Below are 20,733 nucleotides of genomic sequence, written 5' to 3'. Positions count from 1 at the left end.
TAAAAGAGACGAATTTAAAACAAAATATGTATGTGAATTTTCAAACAAACCTTTGCAGTTTCAACCAAATAAGATAAATTTACAACAGAAAATGTAAAAAGTAGAAATTTCAAGCGCTTAAGATTTTTCAGTGAAGAAAGAAAAGAAAATTATCCCAAAGTTTCGACAATTTTAAACCAAACACGATTTAATTTTGAATACAAAAAAAGCACAGTAGAATGCAATAAAAAAGCCAAATTTTTAACTAAATAGTTGAATACTTAACTACAAGAATTAACTGTAAACCAAACAGTTCCATTCTTATATAACAAAGATGAAATTCGTACTAAGACAGACGAATTTTTAAATCGGAGACGCACACAAATTTTTTTTTTTAATTTTTCTCCAAGAAAGATTTTAGTTGAATTTTCAACACTAAAACAAACATTTTCAACACAAAAATATGAATTTTCAACACAAAGTTAATGTTTCACCAAAAGTTAATTTTCTACTAAAATAGTTCAATTTTCAACCAACAATTTTTTACTAAAAATATAATCGTCTGGAGGAAGTAAGTGCAAACCAAAAAAGTGAAATAGAAATATACAATGCAAATAAGTTACTGACAAGAATATTGCATCAGGATGGCCGAAATATATATTTCTAACTTTTCCATTACGAATTTTTCATTTTCCCTGACCATTAATATTTGAAGACCAAATTTGATTCTTGTTATTATTTTATATGGAACATTTTATAAACATTGAGAAGATTTTTGTTTAAATACCAGAATTTTCCCTGACCAATAAAATTCCCGGACTTTTCTCTGATTTCCCGGACTTCCCTGACCTACGGCTACCCTACTTAATTTGTTTTCAATGATAAAAGTAAGAAAATTTTCTTATAACTCGATTAAATAATTGAAGACTTTCTTTTTGAAACGTGTTACTTTGTCTTGGGTCGCAGAAAGTCATGACTGTACGAAATTATTAAAACTTCAAGAAATAGCAAGTTAAAGAGAGAATATTTAATTATGCTTATTCAGCTTATATTCGAATTGCCAACTCGATGAACACTGAAGTATAAGATGACCATGCATGAAAAAGCAATAAATAAAAGTGGTAGTTATAGTATATACCATATTCTGAAACACTGTCTTTAGCCTTTGTTCTATAGGTTCAGTCGATAATATCGATTAACATTAAACATGCACTTATATTTAATTAATGATAAGATATATAGTTAAGATTGTTTTGCGTTATAGAATTTCAGAACTGGAATGCAAATAAAGTATGCATTCGCGGTTTTCACATTTATTCATGAAACCTTCAAGCGGTTAAGAATTTTTTACAGGAAATATGTAATACATCAAGGTAGAAGGATGTACATGATCATTAAAACAATACAGCTTTGTTTGCTAAAACGAACACGTGCAAATATTGCTGCATGCTTGCTGGTACTTAGCGCACTTACTTGAATTTATGAATAAAATAAGGCTTGGAAATCGTCTAACTCATGGATCTTTATAATGGGTTTTTCAAAATAAAGTTTTAATGTAAAAAAAGTTTTTTTAATAATCTGATCGCTATTGTTACCTATTACTATAGTAAAAATTTCCGTGTCCCCTTTCAGCTTTCTTATCTCCGGTGCATCCCAGTGCATTTCCACGTCCTCTTTTTGTGCTTATTCAACATCTTTTGTTATATGGCAAATAAAAAACAAAGTTGCCAGTAAATTATTTGAAAGAAATTTAGATGACACTATGTTTTCACAAAAAAAAATATATTCTACACTAACGAAACGTGCATCACGAGCGGACGATTCCGAACTAAGTGAAGTCCGATGGAAACTGTCCGAATTGAAAATCCATGACGAGCCACTGACAGCAGCGATGACTATCTTTTAATTTTCCCCACCATATTACTTTATGTGTTACATTACACATTCGGGTATAGATAATGCATTATGCATACTGACATTGCAGGCAGATGAAAGACAATTTTTAATTATTTATCTCAACCATAAGGGTTAATTTCATTTTTCTCGTCTGTTTAAAAGTTTGAAAAAGTGTTAAAATTATATATTGTGTTAGAAAAATGTTAAGAACAAAATTCTTTCAGAATATTAAAAAATATTTAGAATAAATTTTTTTTTCTTTTAGCAACAACACATATCATCATATAAAATACATAAAACAATCCGCATTGATTGGAATTTTCTGTTTTCCAGTTTTTTTAAATCTTTTTTTTTATTCGAGGTTGATTGTTTAGTCTAGGTCAAAGTATCCCAAGTAGGCGTCTATACATCGAAAGTAGCTTTTTTTTAGTTGTAAAATGAATTCTTTAATATCTATTATGTCGGCAAAGATTTTCGCACATATTGATGACAATCAAACTGTTTTTGCAAAAGTTATTAGCAATGGAAATTTAATGATACGATATGATCAAGATTTCTTTCGTTAACACCTAAACGGATTTCGACGATTCTTACGTTGAAATTATTTTAAAAAACGTCAATTCCAGAAATATTTCTTCTGAACATAGAAATATTGAATTTGTTTAAAAATTAACAATTGTTTATAAACAAATTGTACTTTTGTTCTCTCAAAAGAAAACATACATTTTATACCTAGGAATCTTCAAAATACGTTTAACCGCCCACGAGAAAAATGTTGATCATGTAACATTAAACTTTCATTGTTAATAACATTTGCAAAAAAAACGTTCTTTGCGACCAAAACATGGATAATTTGACCTAAACTAAAAATCCAAACTCGAATTAAAAACAAAATTGGTAAGCAGAAAATTCCAGCAATCAATGCAGATTTTGACTATACTAGACTAATACTATAATGCTATATAGGTCGCTTTTTTAGCTTTCCACAATTTTTTATGTGTGACTGTGTAATGTTGAGCAACATTCACAATAAATTGTATCGTCAAATAAAAATACTTATTTTAAAATTTCCCTTTTCTAAATTGAGGGTTCGTAATCATTATTAATAGATGCATACATATAACCACGTTTAACATGGTCAAAGGGTTATGAATAGAATCATATTGTAACTTTTAAAACAGTTGCTTGAAAAGCTACGAACATAATTTTTGCCTTTATTAATAAAGAATAGTTTACAACTTCAAGTTTTTCTTTTAGAAATAAAGTTTTAGAATTAAAATTCCTCATTTGCAAATGGCAATTTACAAAATTCGAGAAAGTCAGGTAGTTAAAAACAATGAGTTTCAAAACTGTCATTCGTGCTGAACAATAGCATATTAAGTATTAACAATAGCATCCCTTAAGTGAAAAACCTTAATACTGTCAAATTCTTCATATTTTCTTAATAATCTAATAACATTTCAAAATATGTCGCAAAAGAATATGGAAGATTTTAAGACCATGTTTTTAATTTTTGCAGGATCTAAAAAATTTTTAGTAACACTTTGAATTATTTCAAGAGATATTTAGAAGTTTTAAAATTCTGAAGAGATTTCAAAAAATGTTAAGCAAGATGTATATTTCTGAAAATATTGAAATCAAATTTCGAAGCTTACAAGGGATTTTGAAAGGTTTGAATATAATAAAAATTCAGGAAAAATTTAAATTATTTATTTGTAATTATAAGATCATTTTAAGAAAATATGTTTAAATATTTTAAAACATTTCAATTGACTTCTTAAATTTTCAGAAAAGAATGTATTTGATTTTTAAAAAAATTCAATTTTGCAGGATTATAAAATTATATAAAAAATTCGGATTTTTGAAAAATATTTAAAGATTTTTCATTTTAGAAAATTCATTTAAAAAGAATATTTAATAAGATATAAAAACATTCTTAAAGATTTCGAAAATTATAACAAAAAAGAATCTGGAAGATTTTGAAGAAATTGTTGTACATTTATATAACTTTGAAGCAAGCGTACAAAGACACCTCGTAAATGAATATTTATTCGATATTTTTATTTTATATATATGATACATTATTTTCCCCCTCAAACTATAATTTTTCCTGTTAAAATTAATTTTCCTTAAAATTTAGTTTATAAAAAATTAATTTAATTCATTCTTAAATTTGAAAAAAGTCGATTTTTCGAAAATACGTCACTGGTAAATAATGTTTAAGGAATTTTGAAGTCGTTAAATGGACCATCAGTAGAGAATGCATGAGATTGAAAAAAATCCTAACTGATCATTTTCTTTCCAAACATAAAACATTCGATTATAAAACATTATTTACAATCTTAAAAAATGTAATGTTACGTTATGTTAGTGTTTCTCGCCTAAAATAGTTATTGGTAATAAAGTATAATTGTATTTCATAGAATATTTATAATATTTGAACAATAATAGGGTATGTTAGTGCTTTTTTTACCGCGAATTCGTATTTTTGAACAAAAATGAAGCTAATTGCAAATTTGGAACAAGTTGTACAGGTGAAACTTGACATTTTTTCAGTTTCAATCGAAAAAAATATAATAATTTTTTTTTGTATGAAAATTTTTGTTTTTGTTTTTAGGGCGTTTTCTTATTTATATATATATATTTTTTTGTTCGTTAGTAAAAACTGGATTTGCACACAAAAAACATTCATAATTTTTTTAGTTCGGAGGTAAAACTTTATGAATTTTTACATAATTTTCAATATTTAAATTGGAGAACAGAGCAGAAGACATATTGACCAATTTGTAAAATATGTACTTTATTTTTTACTTCTTTTGGATGCCAAACGATAATTTTTTTTTGTTCGACTCAAATGCTTCGATTAACTTTACTGGTTGCATACATTTTGAACAAATCCACTTTTTTCAAAAATTTATTATTGGCAACATATTTCGACTTGAAATATAAAAATATTGGTACATTCAGAGTGGCCGTTTTAATCACATAAAAAAATTCCCGGCGATTTCCTAGTTGTTTCCCGGTCCGCGAAAATATTTCACGGTCAATGAAATTAAAAAATTCGAACTCTAAAGCTAACCATTTTTCTATTTGGAGTACTAAAAACCGAGCTACAAATTATTTTAAGCAACTTTAAGTTAAAAATATGAAAAATTGAACGATGCCATTTTTATTCTAAACTGAACACTTCTTAAATTAAAAATAAAAATATTTTCATTTTAAATAATTTAAAAATCATCATTTTTCAAAATAAAGTCATTTTCAATTTTCCTAGGAATCTTAAGAGAATATTTTTTATTCTTTGTAAGCCTTTCACTATTCTTATAAAGCTTCTTTATTTTTTGTTCAAAATCTGCAAAAATCTATATATTTTTTAATTAGGCACTGCGCTATTTGCACCCAAATTTCGGTACGAATAGCCGGATTTTCCAAGTTTCTTATTTGGCTCATTTTAAAGGAAATTGAATTGAAATTGAACAATTTCAATTAAGAGTATTATACGCTCAACAATATTTAATTGGATCGATAAAAAAATAAAATTTTTATATTACGAACCATTTGAATTTCAAGAATCTTCTAATTTTACAGGGCTTCCCGATTTTTTATTTTTTTTTGCATTTTGTCTTCCTTGAAATGATCTTTTGAAATTCAGAACTAATAAAAAAAAAATTCTATTTTTAACAGATTAACTATTTATTTAATAATGTTTTTAATTATTATTGAAGGATTTACTAAAAAAATTTTATCTGCTTTAGCAATTGTGATAATTATTTTAATAACTTCAGTGCATTTATTATTAAAAAAAGTTTGATACATTTTTCTGATTGAAAAAAATTATGTTTCATTCTGATTATATTAATTGAATGATGTGACAATCTAATAAAGTCCACCACAGGATCGTTTCGGTTATGATACTTGTTTTGTCTAATAAAATTGAAACGACCAATTTATAGCACGAGACAAGGCGCGTGACCCTGTCTCTAATTCGTCCAACAAAAATTTATCGGGAACAATGTCCATTTCACTTTCTTTGCTCTTCATTGTACCATTCTCACATGACCAAATAAAAAAATAGAGCCTGAATAATACATTTTCATTGGAGAAACTCCATGTTAAATCATCTGAAGAATTTCATTTATTGTTAGTAATTTTGATAAAAATTCTAGTATATGTTCCCTCAGGTGTTAAAAGAAATATCCTCAAAATAATTTTGGAAAAATTCAAACAAAAAATATAAATGCTTGGATTTTTAATCGAGTTTCTGAATTTTGAAAAAAATCATTTTTCTACTGTAAAAGGTGAATTTTCTACATGCAGATAAACTTTCAATAAAACAGTTGAATTTGTGAAAATAAAGACATTATAAAAATAGTGCAATTTTGAACAAAATAATGCAATATGTTAAAAAATAGTTAAATTTTTAATTTACAAAGATGAATTTTCAACTGAAAAGATGAATTATCTACCAAAAAAGAGAAATCTTCATCAAACTAAATGAATTTTCAACATAGGCTTAACTTTTAACAAAACATATAAACTTTAAACAAAATTTTGAATGTTTAAAGGAATTTTCAACCTACTAGATAAATTGTCCATTAATGAAATTAATTTTCAACCAATTAGATAAATTAGTCTTCAAGAAGAATATTTACCACAAAAGAATTTAAATTGAAGAAGATAAACGTTAAGCAAAATATTGATAATTTTAACTTAAAGTTAAGGAATTCATTTTAAAAAAATTAATACATAAAAAATGTTTCAATAAAATAGAGTTGAATTTTTAGCAGAGAAATTAAGTTTCAAATAAAATATGAATTGTATACCAAATAAGAAACAAATTTCAACAAAATAGTTAAATTTTCATAGAAACAGATGAATTTTCAAAAAGATTAAACGTCTCTCAAAAAGGATAAATTTCCATCAAAAAAGGGAATAGTTAAGTTTTGAGTTAAAAAAAAATTGTGTTCAATAAACAAAATTCCAATTGAAGAAATTAACTTCAAACCAAAAAGATTAGCTTTCTATATAGAAAAGAGATTGATTTAAAAAAAACAGGATATTTAAAGAAAATTTTTAATTCTTAAAGCAATTTTCAACCCAATAGTTACATTTTCTACCCAAGAAATAGATTTTGAACGAAACAGACAAATAAGTCTTCAAGAAGGAGAATATTTTACCACAAAAGACAAAGTTTAAACAAAATACTGAAATTTTCAACCAAATAACGGAATTTTTAACTGAAGAAGATAAATTTTAAACCAAATATAGAATATTTTAATTTACAGTTCAAGAATTTATTTAAAAAAAAAACAATTTTAAATAGAATAGTTTAATTTTTTAGCAAAGAAATTAAGTTTTAACTAAAGTGATGAATGTTTAAACAATAGAATGCATTTTTAACCTAATAGTTCAATTTGCAACCTAAAAGATGAAATTTATACAACAAAAAAAAACACAAATTTTCAACAAAATAGGAAAATTTTCAATTAAACAGATGAATTTTTCAGAAGATGAAAAGTCTTTCAAAAATATAAATTTCCGACAAAAAATGGAATAGTTCAATTTCCAGTAAAAAAATAGTGTTTCATACAAAGAAAAAAATTAATTTCCAATCAAAGAAATAAACTTCCAACCAAAAAGATTAATTTTTTACTAAAAAAGATTGAATTTGAACGAAGAATATAAAATTTGTAAACAATTTTTGAAGTTTCCAACCCAATCCGTAAATTTTACGTGAAAGAAATGGATTTTCAATCAAAAAAGACAAATTAGGCTTCAAGACGATTAATATTTTACCACAAAAGATAAAGTTTCAATAAAATACAAAAATTCAACCAAATAGCTTAATTTTCCACTGAAGAAGATCAACGCTAAACCAAGCATGAAATAGTAAAATTTTCAGTCAAAAAAATTAATTACAACAACAAATTTTAAACAAAAAAAGGGTTTTAAAATATGATAATGTTGAAGATTACGATAGCCATAGCGATAAAGTTTTAATGTGGATTCCTATAAGATTCTTGGTAACAAACACGAATCTGAATGTTTTAAATGGATATCTCGAATAGTTTACGATATATCGATTTTTTTATGTTAAAATTATTGACTTTTGTTTTCTTTCACATAATTTCTGAATATCGATTTCAATGGGTTTTTTTTTCGATAAACGCGAAACTGGAATGTTTTAATCGATATCTCGAATACTTTTCGACATATCGATTTTTTCTCTTGAATTGAATAATCAACAGATGCAAGTCTCACCCCAATTCCTTTTCTAACGCCTCGTGGGGGGCCCCTTTTTCTGGCATTATTGGATTATTTAATTTAAAAGAAAAAAATGGATACCTCGAAAACTGTTCGAAATATTTATTTAAAACTTTCAGATTTGTGTTTTTTTGCTAAAACTCCTATAGAAATCCACTTCAAAACTTTATCGCAATGGATATCGTAAGCTTGACAAATAATGAGTCATCAACTATGGTAAAGCTCACATTTTATATAACTAGCAAAAATTAATCCTTTTTGGTAACTTTCGATTTTCAAAACTATTATTTAAATGTAAATAATGCAATCAAAATATAGAAAAATTGTAATTTTGTATTTATTGTAAACATAATATTTTGACTGTTAATACTGAAATACTGTTGTATGCGTTTGTCTTGATTAAATAAAATGTTTCATTGTAGATTTTGAATTTGTCACAGTTCCGTCATACACATAGATGTCACAATTGTTCTGACTGTTAAATTTTAAAAGTAAAATTTGTATGTAAAAATAAATAAATAAGTAGCGCATGGAGGCTGAATCTTACATAGTGGATTAAGCACTTAATTTATGGCGACTGGCGACCTCTGTTTTAATTGTATAAAATTAACCGAACTTAAAACTAGATTTCTACTTTTATCGATCGCCAAGAATTATTTTAATTTGTGTCTTTATTTTCACTTTCAATAACAGCTGTTATTTTTAATAATAAATTTTTAATTGGTTTATTCAATGTTAAAGTAATATTTATTTCGAGTCTATCTTAAAATTTCATTCTTTTAAATAATATAAACAATTATTAAATTAATAGATATATTGCAAAATCATCAAGTTTAATAATATTATTATATAAATTATAATCAAATTTTTTATCAAAACGTTAAGTTATTATAAGCTAAATTACAATTATATAAATTTATCATATTAATGTTTTAATTATGCTAATGATTTAATTTTGAAAATCTCAGTAATTTTAGATTAAAATTAAATAATATCGTATTTTTATCTTAACTTTTATCTAATAAAAATTGATTAAATATTTAATATTAAAGCTATTTTTTTAAAGTAATAATTAGTTAAAATTTATCTTCAAATTTAATTAAAAAAAGAAAGATTATAAAATTAATAGGTATATTGCGAAATCATCAAGTTTAATAATATTATTATATAAAATATAATTTAGAATTGGGGTCAAAACGTAAAGTTATTATAAGCTAAATTACAATTAAATAAACTTATTATATTAATGTTTTAATTATGTTAAAGATTTAATGTTGAAAAACTTATTATTTTTAGATTCAAATGAAATAATATCGTATTTTTATTTTAACGTTATCTAATAAAAATGTATAAACTATTTCATATTGGAGCTATATAAATTCTAAATTTTACGTAATTTACGTAATTATTGTGAAGTCATTAAGTTTAATAATATTATAATATAAATTAAAATTTAATAATAAAAAATAGAATATAAAATTACATAAAGATTGAATTTAAATTGTTTAATATTTAGTAACATAAATATGTTATTTTCTCTCAGATTATGTAATTAAATATTGGCTATTATTTTGGTAATAGATGTTTCTTTTTTTCTTTTAAATAATCGTATGACAATTATATATTTTTTTATTGTGCCTCCGATATTGTGAAATTAGTATTTAAATTTAATTTTCTAAATTATATTACACATATTTTAATCTTTTTAACTTAGCTAAAAAGCTTATTTATAAATTAAATAAACTAAATGTAGAGAAATTCAGTTTCAAATTTGAATGAATGCTTCTTATTTTGTAAAATGACTAATTGATATAAGCTGAATATTTATTTTCGAACATTAAATTGAATAAAAATTAAAATTTATTACCTTAAATTAAATTAACATAAGTAACAAATAAATACATTATTTACTTGTAGGTTATATAATGGAACATTGAATATGATTTGCATAATATGAATGAATTTATTTTTAAAGTACCACTATTTCAATTAAGTAATTTTTCGGGATTATGCTGGTGTTCTAATATTAATATTTTCATTCAATTTTTTAAAATTCTACCTGGATCAAAAAGTTCCCGGAATTTATTTTTAAAATTAAAAATATAAGTTTATTCTTGAATATTGATGTGGTCCTCTTCAAAGTAATTCTCATCGACTGCCACGCACTTATGTCAGCGCTTGATCCAGCTCTCAAAACATATTTGATACTCAATTTTCGGTATGCCCATCAATGCCGTTTTCGATTTTTGTGTTATTTCCAATCGGATCATGATGGCATTATGCGACAACACACATGTTGTTGCAAAATTAAATCCATTGCAAAAATCGAAAATCGCAAAAAAACAGATGCACTCAAAATTGCGTTACATTTACAAATGTCAAGCTAGAACGCTGAAATTCGCAGGGAATATTGTTAAAAGGTGTGACAACCTACAGAAATGAAAAAAATGTGAATCAGACAGAAGGGGACGCTACTCGGTGATGATTCCGGGAACTTTTTGATTAAGGTGGTATATGAAAAAATGTTCAAATTTTTTCCCTTAAATGAATGTTAAGTCACTAAAAAATGAAATTTTTATAAATAACATTTAAAATTTGTTAAAAGATATATGAATATTTTAGTTAAAATAATTGTTTAATGATTTTTATGCTTTGAAATGACTGAATAATTTTTAATTGATCATATTACAAATCGAATTTTCACAAATAATTGCAAAAGAATATAATTATTTGAGGCTTTTTAAGTTATGAACTGTTTAATTCATTATTAGCCGATTAACTTTGTTCACAATGTTAAATCATGTCCAGTTTAAATTTAAATTGTTTTAAATTAAGTAACCTACATTGATTACAGTAGAGTCTCGATTGACATAAGATATCAACTTTTTAAAGAAACATATTTACATTTAACCTATTTCTATTAGAATTATATAGTTTTTCGAAATGTTGATGATGTTTTGAAATGATTATATGAATTAAATTGTGAAAATCATATGTACAAGTGTTTTTTTTTACAAAACCAAGTATTGAAGGTTATTAATAACTAAGATTTTCAGGAAGGAAGTTTGAAATATATATAAAGTAAGAGTAAATTTATTATTTCAATGAAACAAATTATTTGAGGCTTTTTATGTTGTGAACCATTTAATTCATTATTAGCTGATAATTTTCTTCACTCTTTCTTCATCTCGGTTTGAATTAGTGACAAAGGTTACTAATTAACTAGACGTACAGAAAACATTAAAAAAAGTAAAATATAACGTAAAGTACAAATAAATTTATTATTTCAGTGAAATTATTTGATGCTTTTTATGTTGTGAACCATTCCATTAATTATTAGTTGATAATTTTCTTCACAGTTTCTTCATGTTCATTTGAATTAGTGACAAAGATTACTAATAAATTAGACGTATGGAAATGCTGTATCAAAATTTAAAGGAGAATATACACATAATGTTAATATTATCTGAATGTTACGATGAAAGTAATTGTATCATGTTTTTTATTTTGTGAACTGATTAATTCATTAACAACTGATTCTACTAAAAGTTACATTTTCTGGAATCAGTTTAAAAGCTTAGATTAAATAATTTTTTTTTAAATAAAATGTCAAACAAGAAAAATTATATAAAGTTGAAGTTTTTGAAATGTTTTATAACAAAATTATATTTTTATGGTTTTTCTTTTGTAAAATTGTCAATTGATTGTTAGCTAATTAACGTTTTCTGACAATTAAAGTAAATAAAGATTAAAATTTAGTTCCTGAAATTTAAGTAACATAATTTAATTATTGACTTAAAGGTTATATTATGGAATATTGAAGATAATTTAAATATTAAAAGTTAATTTAAATTTGCAATTATATTATTTCAATTAGATAATTTTTCAAATGATTCTGATGTACTGAAATGTGTCTTTGCATTCGATTTTTCAAATCATATTAAAATAGTTTGATTTCTTTCTGAAATTAGCATCAAAAGTTACAAAAGTTATTAAAAGTTACAAAAGTTACAAAAGATAAAACAAATTTGTAAAACAAACAAAAAACAAACAAAAAAAACAAAAATGAATGTGATATTAAAAAAAAATGTAGAGTAAACATTTTTCCTATGTTTGAATGAAAAAGATTGTTTAATGCTTTTTAAGTTATCATTTATCAAAAAATTAATTAATTGTTAGATGACTAATTTTTTCACAACACCGAAATAGATAAAGATTCAATTATAAATTTTTTTGCTACCATTTTATAATTCCGGAGTTTTTAAGAAGAAAAAAATGTTTTCTTTTTTTACATCTGGGTAATCGTTTTTTTTATTTTTCAAAGAGATAAGTGAAATAAAATTATTGAATGAACTTATTTTAAGAATTAGAACAATAGATGCGTCTTGATAATTTCGAAAGATTTTGAGAATAATTTTTTTTTAACAGTTATGGAAAAATTTTAAGCAGTTAATTATTAATTCTGAAGTAATAATTGTTAATTCTAAAGATTTAAAAATTGTTAAAAAATAATATGGAAGATTTTACTAAAATTATTTCCATTTTCCATGATTTAATTCAAATTTAGGTAAACTTAATTTTTTAGGGCGTCAAGAAAAGGAAAAATATATAGGTTAGTTTCATGGGAAATTTCCAAACAATTTTTTACTAATGAGTTCTAAGAGCTCATTAAAAAAGATTCAAAAACTTTACATATTATTTTATAAAGTAAAAAAAGGGTTAACAAGTGTTTAAAGCAACATCGTGCCGAAATAAATAATTTTGGAATAAATTTTAGTAAATTTAAGAGATATTTACAAGTTTAAACACCATTAAAAAACAATAAAAATTTATAAGATATTTTAAGACTTTTTAAAATTCAGGACAATGACATAAATTCTTTAGGTTGCCAAAACAATTTCTTAAGAATTTTTAATTTGAAAAATGAGCTTCAGCAGAAAATTCAAAAAAGATTTTAAAACATCACATATTTCCTTAAATTTCGAGAAAGAGTAGAAGATTTTAAAGCAAAATGTTCGAATTTTGTAACATTAAAAAATAAATTAAATCATAAAATCCTACAAATATTGCAAAAATTTACAAGAATAAAAATGATTTTTAAACTGCAGAAGATTTAAAAAAATGCAGATTTATGTGAAAGTTCTTAAACAAAAAGAAAATCAGACGTTAAAAACGCAAACGTCTGGACACCAATGTTTTTTTTTCAAATTAAAATTTGTGAACAAAATGTGTGAAAAACTTAAAACCCATATGGTAAAGTATCACATGCCCTTAATTAGAATAAATTTGAAAGGTCTCAAGTGAAGAAATTAATGTTATTCAAGTTTTTAGGAAAATTGGGGATATTTTAGGCAGCAGTTTAGATTTTAAATAACTTTTCTAAATTTCAAGAAAAATTCCAGTCAGATAAAAATATTTTAAAGAATTTAAGAAGTAATGTGTAGATATTTAATTCTAAAAGGGCTCGAACTTTTCCTATTATTTTGTAAAATCCCGTAAAACATATATTTTTCTTAATCTAAATTTTTTGTTGGCGAATATGAAATATTCACAAATATTTTATAATTTTCTACAAATTCGTAAGAAATTTTGGAAGATTTGGCGGCAAATTTTTTACACTTTAAATGATTTTTCAACATTTTAAGAAAAAATTGGATTCATTTACAAATATTTTTAGGAATTCACGAGGCTTTGCACATACTTCAAATATTTTAAACCTTGGAAGCATTTCCGAAAATTTATGGAATATTTATTATTTCTTCTGAAATTATAAAAGACCTAAATATATTTGAAAAGGCTGAAATTTTTCTAATAATTTGTAAAATCCTGTAAAATAAAATATATAATCTTTACATCTTCTGCATTCTTTTCTTGACACATCTTGAAAATTTAAAAATCTTTCCGAATTGTCTCATGAAAATGATAAAACTTATAAAATTCTTTGAAAAAATGCTGATACTTCTTCCCTTGTAAATGCATTTAAGATGTGTGTAACTAAACACATATCAAAAAAGCATTGTTGTGTTACGTAAAAATATTGTTTAATTTATTTCTATACCGCACTTGATCCTGAAAATCTATTTTTATTTACAAAACTTCTGTTAAGTTTTTTAAAATAATACAAAAAAATATTACGTAACTGCAGATAGGGTGTGGGAAGGTAAAAGTGTTTAAAATAATGTTACGGAATATATGAACGCTCCCTAATAATAGTACTCGTACATTTTACGATGCATTGATACACTGAATTCATTCTTTCAGATCTAATTTCAACAAGAATATAAGTCTTCAGAAAATTTTAACAAATGAATTGTTATTAGAAAATTGAGCAAATTATAAAAATGTGTATAAAAGTGAGCGCACGCGTGCGCGCGCACATAATAGTAAAGTATAGAAAATTCGAATAAAGTTCAAATAGTTGAATTTAATTCTACATTGATGAATAGTTCATCTAAAAATACCTTAAAAATGTATTTTTTTATATGTTTAAAAATAGTTAAAGTGGAGTTTCAGATAATTTTACACGGGGCGAGACATATTTTTTAAAATAAAAACAATAATCTGCTAATTTTAGAGAATTGTAAGTAAATAAAAAAATTGTGTCATTCATATTGAATTTAGTGGAATATTCTCGTTACAATAAAAAAATTTCTGTAAATCATATGCAACTTTTTAAAATGATATCAGATTTTTTACAAAATCTATAACAAAATGTTCGAAAATTAAGGGATTTTTCTTTAAAGTAAGGGTAAAAAATGTTCTAGTTTTTTTCTTTTAATAAGGCTTTCTTAATATAATAATTTTGATTGAATCTATCGTCAGACCAAAATCCTTGACCTCGCGTTCACGCTTTATGTGCAGGTATATGCAATGGTGCAATCGACATGCAATGCATTTTACTACGTGTGCATACTGCATAGTGTGTAGATTTGAAGAATTATCATGCGAATGGAATTAAAATAGGACACGCAATAGGGACTATTTCATCACTTTTATGGTAAAATGACACTGTTCTATATATAGTACTATGCAACTATCGGTCCCACCCTTTCGAAGAATTTTATTTTATATAATAACAAAAATATTCGTTTTCGTAAACAATTTAATGCATAAAATATTTATTTCCGTCATTTCGTTCAATATTATAAATATTTCATATTTGTTGCACACTTTGTTTATGTATAAAAACAGTGAAAGTTGCAATACGAAGTTCAAGTTTCTCTTATGAATGTTCTTTAATCTCTAATACTTTCAATACTTTAGTTACAAAATAATCGATAATTATAAATATCTGCCTACATTTATTAAATTATTATTTACTTACAGAATGTGTGGTATGAGATAATATTGAGCATATACCACTGGGAAAGCAGACGAAAAAAATGAAAAATGTAAGGTGATAAAATGTAACACTTGCATTGCTCGGACACGACTTAAGAATGATGTATATTAAATTGCAGAATATAATGGAAGCAGTTTTAAATAATTTTTTATTAGTTTCTCTTACCTTTGATACTTCTTTGTGCTTGGTAAGAGTTTTTACCAATGCGTCCGTCTCCATCTTTCTTGACATTGTTTCTTTGGTTTGATGCACGTGTTACAACCGGCAACAATCACTAGAGTTTTATAAATTCAGCGTTAGAAAATATTAGCATAAATTGAACCACTACCTGGACACGATTAATAGTAAGTGAGATGTTCAAAGGAAGTTTTAGAGTTTCGAGAATGTATTAAAGTTGACATTGAGGTTTGCGGTGTGCGAATATAAAATGTCGGTATGGACTGTGAGATACAACCTCGGGCTCGAGGCTCGGCTCGACTCGGTCTGTCTGACTCTGCCCATCACACGTTACTGGTGTGCACGTCACAAGTCACGTGACCTCCAGCACCAAAGATATCTACGCAGCTACACATATCTACGTGACTGGTACTCGAGGCGATCAATGTGCTGTCGTTTTGTCTCCCGTGATTCTGCGTATTGGCAATGTATGTACATTGGCGGCATATTTTAAACAATCAGTGGTTTGGCATCTTATCCGATCCAATTACATATTCCAATTTTTAAAAACTACATGGCGCCATTTTCGGTTAGTTCTCGAAAATATCGCAATCTCGAAACTACTCTTGCTGGAAAAGCTGTGTCAATGATTCGATGAAGCTGTCGTTCGATTTTCCCGTTTAAAATAAAAAGTCTGCAATCTTCAGGTTTATGAGGATTGTCAAATTATCTAATTAGTAAATTCAATGATAATAATAACAAGGAGGTCGCTTGTCCGGGAAACCAGGAAATGAACGGAAATTTTATGAGACCAGGAATAAAACTGAATTTATTGTTTGACCGGGAATTTGACAAATTTGTAGAAAAAAAATATCTGTTGAACTTAGATTTCAACTGTTTTTTACATTCTCATCATTTATGATTGAGAAAGTATTAGAATTGTCGGAAATTTGACATCACACTTTTTCAACGGATCTCCACGTTTCGAGACCCCTCGAATCCGAAAATCAGGTTTTCATGACGGCGTCTGTCTGTCTGTCCGTCCCTCTGTCCGTAAACACGATAACTCTCGAAAAAATAAACCAATCAAATCCATCTTTGGCACACTTTTTCTAAACCCTAAAAGAAAGGACGAGTTCGTTAACCAGCCATTTTTGATAAAAATTCAAAAAGTGAGCGCATTTTGAAATTTTTTGAGACCACTTTTTTCTGAATTTGAAAATCCTATGTACGGATATTTATAGCATTGAAAAGAAAAAACAATTTATACTAATGACTTTTTTCGATAAAAAGAAAATTCTCAGAGTTATAGGGTTTTCAAAATTTTTTTAATTAACCGAAAATCAAAATTTGGAGCCGAAAAACGCACGATATGAAAAAAAGTCAAGAGAAGAAAAACATTCCTTTTTGAAATCGCTACAAGATTATCATAAACAATTTTTGGATTATCTTCAAAAATCGAAAATTCAAATTTTGATTGCACAAAAAATAATGGAAAATAAAAAATTCCATTTTGTGGACAAACTATGTAGGATATGAAAAAAGATGAATTAACAGAAATGGTTATACCAAAAAAGATCTACAACTTCGTTAATAATCACTTCTTGATAGGACGCGTACTTTTTGTTCTATTCGTGAAAAATAACGTTGAAAAAAAAATAAAAAAAAAAATGTGTGGAAAAACGACGAAAGTTACAAAAAAATCCAACAAAACCTGTTTAAAAATTTCTGTCGGAAATTGAGCGCGCAGCGCGAGTGTCACGCTGAGAATGTGTACCTCAAAGCCTACAGAGCTTTGAGAAACTTAACCTTTGACTATACTTAATTAAGTAGACAATTCAGAATATGAAGACGCATATAAATACTGCCATCTAAAAGAGGCCTTTTTGATAAAGTTTTTTTCAAGCATTCCAAATGCAAAGAATAAATATCCGAGCGCGAAGCGCGAGGTAACATATTATCGAGCGCGAAGCGCGAGATGCAACCTTCGCACGCCCCAGGCGCGCTCAAACTTGCGAGCGCAGCGAGCCGCGCGCCACGAGAATGTGCCCGCGGGTCGGGCAGATTTTTAAAAAAATAATTAGTTAAATTGTTATCTTTTTCAGTTATGATTTCATTCATTTCATAATGCATAATTTGAAAATATTTTACTATAAGAATGTTCCACTTTAGATTTTTGAACTGCATTTTAATTTTAAGAATTTTAAAATGTAGTTTTAAAGACTGACGCAATTACAAATTTAGAAACGTTTAACATCCAAGATTTTGGATAACCAAATTTAGTTAATCAAATGTGAATATAAAATAATGAATAATTTTAAAAAATGAACTGTACTTTAAGATTTAAAAAGTAAATAATAATTTATTTTACAAGACGATTTGGAATCAGTTCACAATTTGAGAATTTCCCGATTCTAACGTTAAAATTAAACTGTTTTAATTGAAAAGTCTTATTAATAATTGTGAATTAAATATTCAAAACTAAACACAAAAAATAAACTTCCAACGTTACAATCTAAATTTTTCTGTTTAAAAAAACTATAATTTGTAAGTAAAATTATTGAGTTTTAATCTAAAACAACAATGGAAAATCTCTTATTCTTGGAAAAATTTGATTAACTTGAAGGTATGTAGAAGTTTAAAAAATTCAAAACTTCATTAAAAATTTTTAATGATTTTAAATAATTTAAACGAATTGTCTACGTGTGCCGATAAAATTCGGCTATTCGTACCAAAAATTCAATGCAAATAATCCACGACCTAATTTAAACCCAAATAAAAGAATAAAAAAACATTTCCTAAGAAAATTGAACGTGAGTTCTTATTTGGAAAATTTGTGCAAGAAGATATTCAGAAAGATTTAGAAAGATTGACAAAATTATCAAAAATGCATTAGGTAGTTTAATACCTATTGTACCAGAAATTTAAAAAAATGTGTATTTTGTGAATAACGAAAACAATTCCAAATGGCGAGTTCCGAATCGGGTGCACTGGGTCGCACACCAGGTAGTTTAGCGCGTATTCTATGAGAACTTTTCAAGAATTTCAATTGTGCTAACTGACAAAATAACTACCAATAATAAGTGGACGATGCTGGTGTAGCGGCTTAAGCACCAGGTACTTTATTACTTATTCTGCGAGAACTTTTTAAAAATTTAAATTTTGTGAATAACGAAGACAATTCCAAATGGGGAGTCCACGACCCAGGTGCACTGGGTCGCTCACCAGGTAGTTTCGCACCAGGTACTTTGTTACGTATTCTACGAAAACTTTTTTAAGATTTAAATTTTGTGAATAACGAAAACAATTCCAAACGGTGATTCGACGACCCGGGTGCACTGGGTCGTACAGAACAGGTAGTTTATCACGTATTCTACGAGAACTTTTTAAGAATTAGAATTGTGCCAACTACCAATGATAAGTCGACGATCCGGGTGCACCAGATAAGGCACCAGGTACTTTAGTACGCATTCTACGAGAACTTTTTTAACATTTAAATTTTCTGAATAACGAAAACAATTCCAAATGGTGAGTCGACCACCCGGGTGCACCGGCTCGCGGACTAGGCAGTTTCGCGTATTCTACGAGAACTTTTTAAGAATTTGAATTGTGCCAACTGCCAAAATAACTACCAATGATAAATTTACGATCCAGGTGCACCAGATCGAGCACCAGCTAGTTTAATACGTATCCTACGAAAACTTTTTAAAATCTAAAATTTTGTGAACAATGAAAACAATTCAAAATGGCGATTCGACGAGCCGGGTGCACCGGGTCGCGCACCAGGTATTTTAGCACGTATTAGACGAAAACTTTCAAAGAATTTAAATTGTGTCATATCTTAAAATGAATAACAAGTCGTGAGGCTGTTGTAACAATGTAAATTTTTTAAATTTTCTTGTGGAATACGTGCTAAGCTACCTGTTGCACGTTCCGGTCTACACGAATCGTCGGATTACTATTGAAAGTTATTTTGGTTGTTGGCACAATTAAAATTTTGAAAAAGTTTTTCTTGATTACGTGCTAAGCTACCCTGTGCACGACCTAGTGTACATGGATCACCAACTCACCATTGGTAGTTATTCTGGGTGTTGTAAAAATTAAAATTCTTAAAAATGTCTCGTGGAATACGTGCTAAACAAGCTGGTGCGCACCCAGGTGCACCCGGGTCGTCGATTCACCATTTGGAATTATTTTCGTTATTCACAAAATTTAAATTTTCAAAATTTCTCGTAGAATGCGTAATCAAGTATCTGGTGCCGGACCCGGTGTAACTGGGTAGTGAACTTATCAGTTGGAGACGTGTAGACTATTAGCAAACTCAAGATTTCCAGTTTTAACGGAAGCTACATTTCTCTTACACTTACATGTTCTTAAGCGTCTTGCAATGCTTGAGCCATGCGGTTCTTTCACGCGGGTTCTTAACAACATTGTGCAAAGTCCAATAAAAGAAAATATTTATTCATCAATCCTTTCTAAAAAGTGAGAAAAATTTAGTAGATTGTGTCCATCTTCGAAAATTTTGCCAAAGTTCAATTTCAACCGAATCACGTTCGACCGTAGGTGAAGCATGGTAGAGGGGCCATCAGCCCTGCTTCGCCCATCGTTGATAACCATGGGACGATCGTGGGATGACCGTGGATTAATATTGACTTAATCTTGAGCCACGCTTGCTCCACGCTTAGACCCCATCGTTAACCCACGCTCACCCCATGTTCACCCCACGCTTATGCCATTGTTAAGCCATGGTTCATCCATTGAACCTATTCCACGCAGGATATTTCTCAAAGATTTTCATAATTTCACAAATATTGCAAAATATTTTTAAAATATTAAAAATATTTCGCAGCAAAACTTTGCAGAAAGATGATAATGATTTCCCAAAGGTCTCGAGGATGTTACTAGGCTTCCAATATTCGGGAAACATTTTGGATAGATTTAAAAGATTTCCTTAAATTCCGAGAATTCCTTAAATTCCACAAATTCCTTAAATTGCAAGCCGCTACATGTCTAGAAATATGCTTTGTAAAAAAACTGGTACAAAAAACTTTCGGTACTGGTAATTTTTTTTTAACGGTAACGACAGTGTATAAATT

At 27.0% G+C, this 20,733-nt stretch overlaps 1 protein-coding gene across 2 annotated transcripts in view; it reads right to left on the bottom strand.

Moving 5' to 3' along the window:
- Positions 1–15,958, bottom strand: part of LOC117178882 (sialin-like) — a 63,079-nt gene extending 47,121 nt beyond the window's left edge. The window contains exon 1 of one of the 2 annotated variants that reach the window (XM_033370407.1): positions 15,647–15,958. The gene's annotated coding sequence lies outside the window, so the exon portion shown is untranslated. Of the gene's footprint in view, positions 1–1,574; positions 1,795–15,646 lie in introns of those variants that run through there. The other variant, XM_033370409.1, reaches the window with a different exon arrangement.
- Positions 15,959–20,733: the final 4,775 nt, after the last annotated feature.

This window comes from Belonocnema kinseyi, chromosome 8 (genome assembly GCF_010883055.1).
Source record: "Belonocnema kinseyi isolate 2016_QV_RU_SX_M_011 chromosome 8, B_treatae_v1, whole genome shotgun sequence".
Lineage (NCBI taxonomy): Eukaryota > Metazoa > Arthropoda > Insecta > Hymenoptera > Cynipidae > Belonocnema > Belonocnema kinseyi.
Note: the sequence above shows the minus strand (reverse complement) of the source record. Positions and strands in the feature narration are given on the sequence as shown.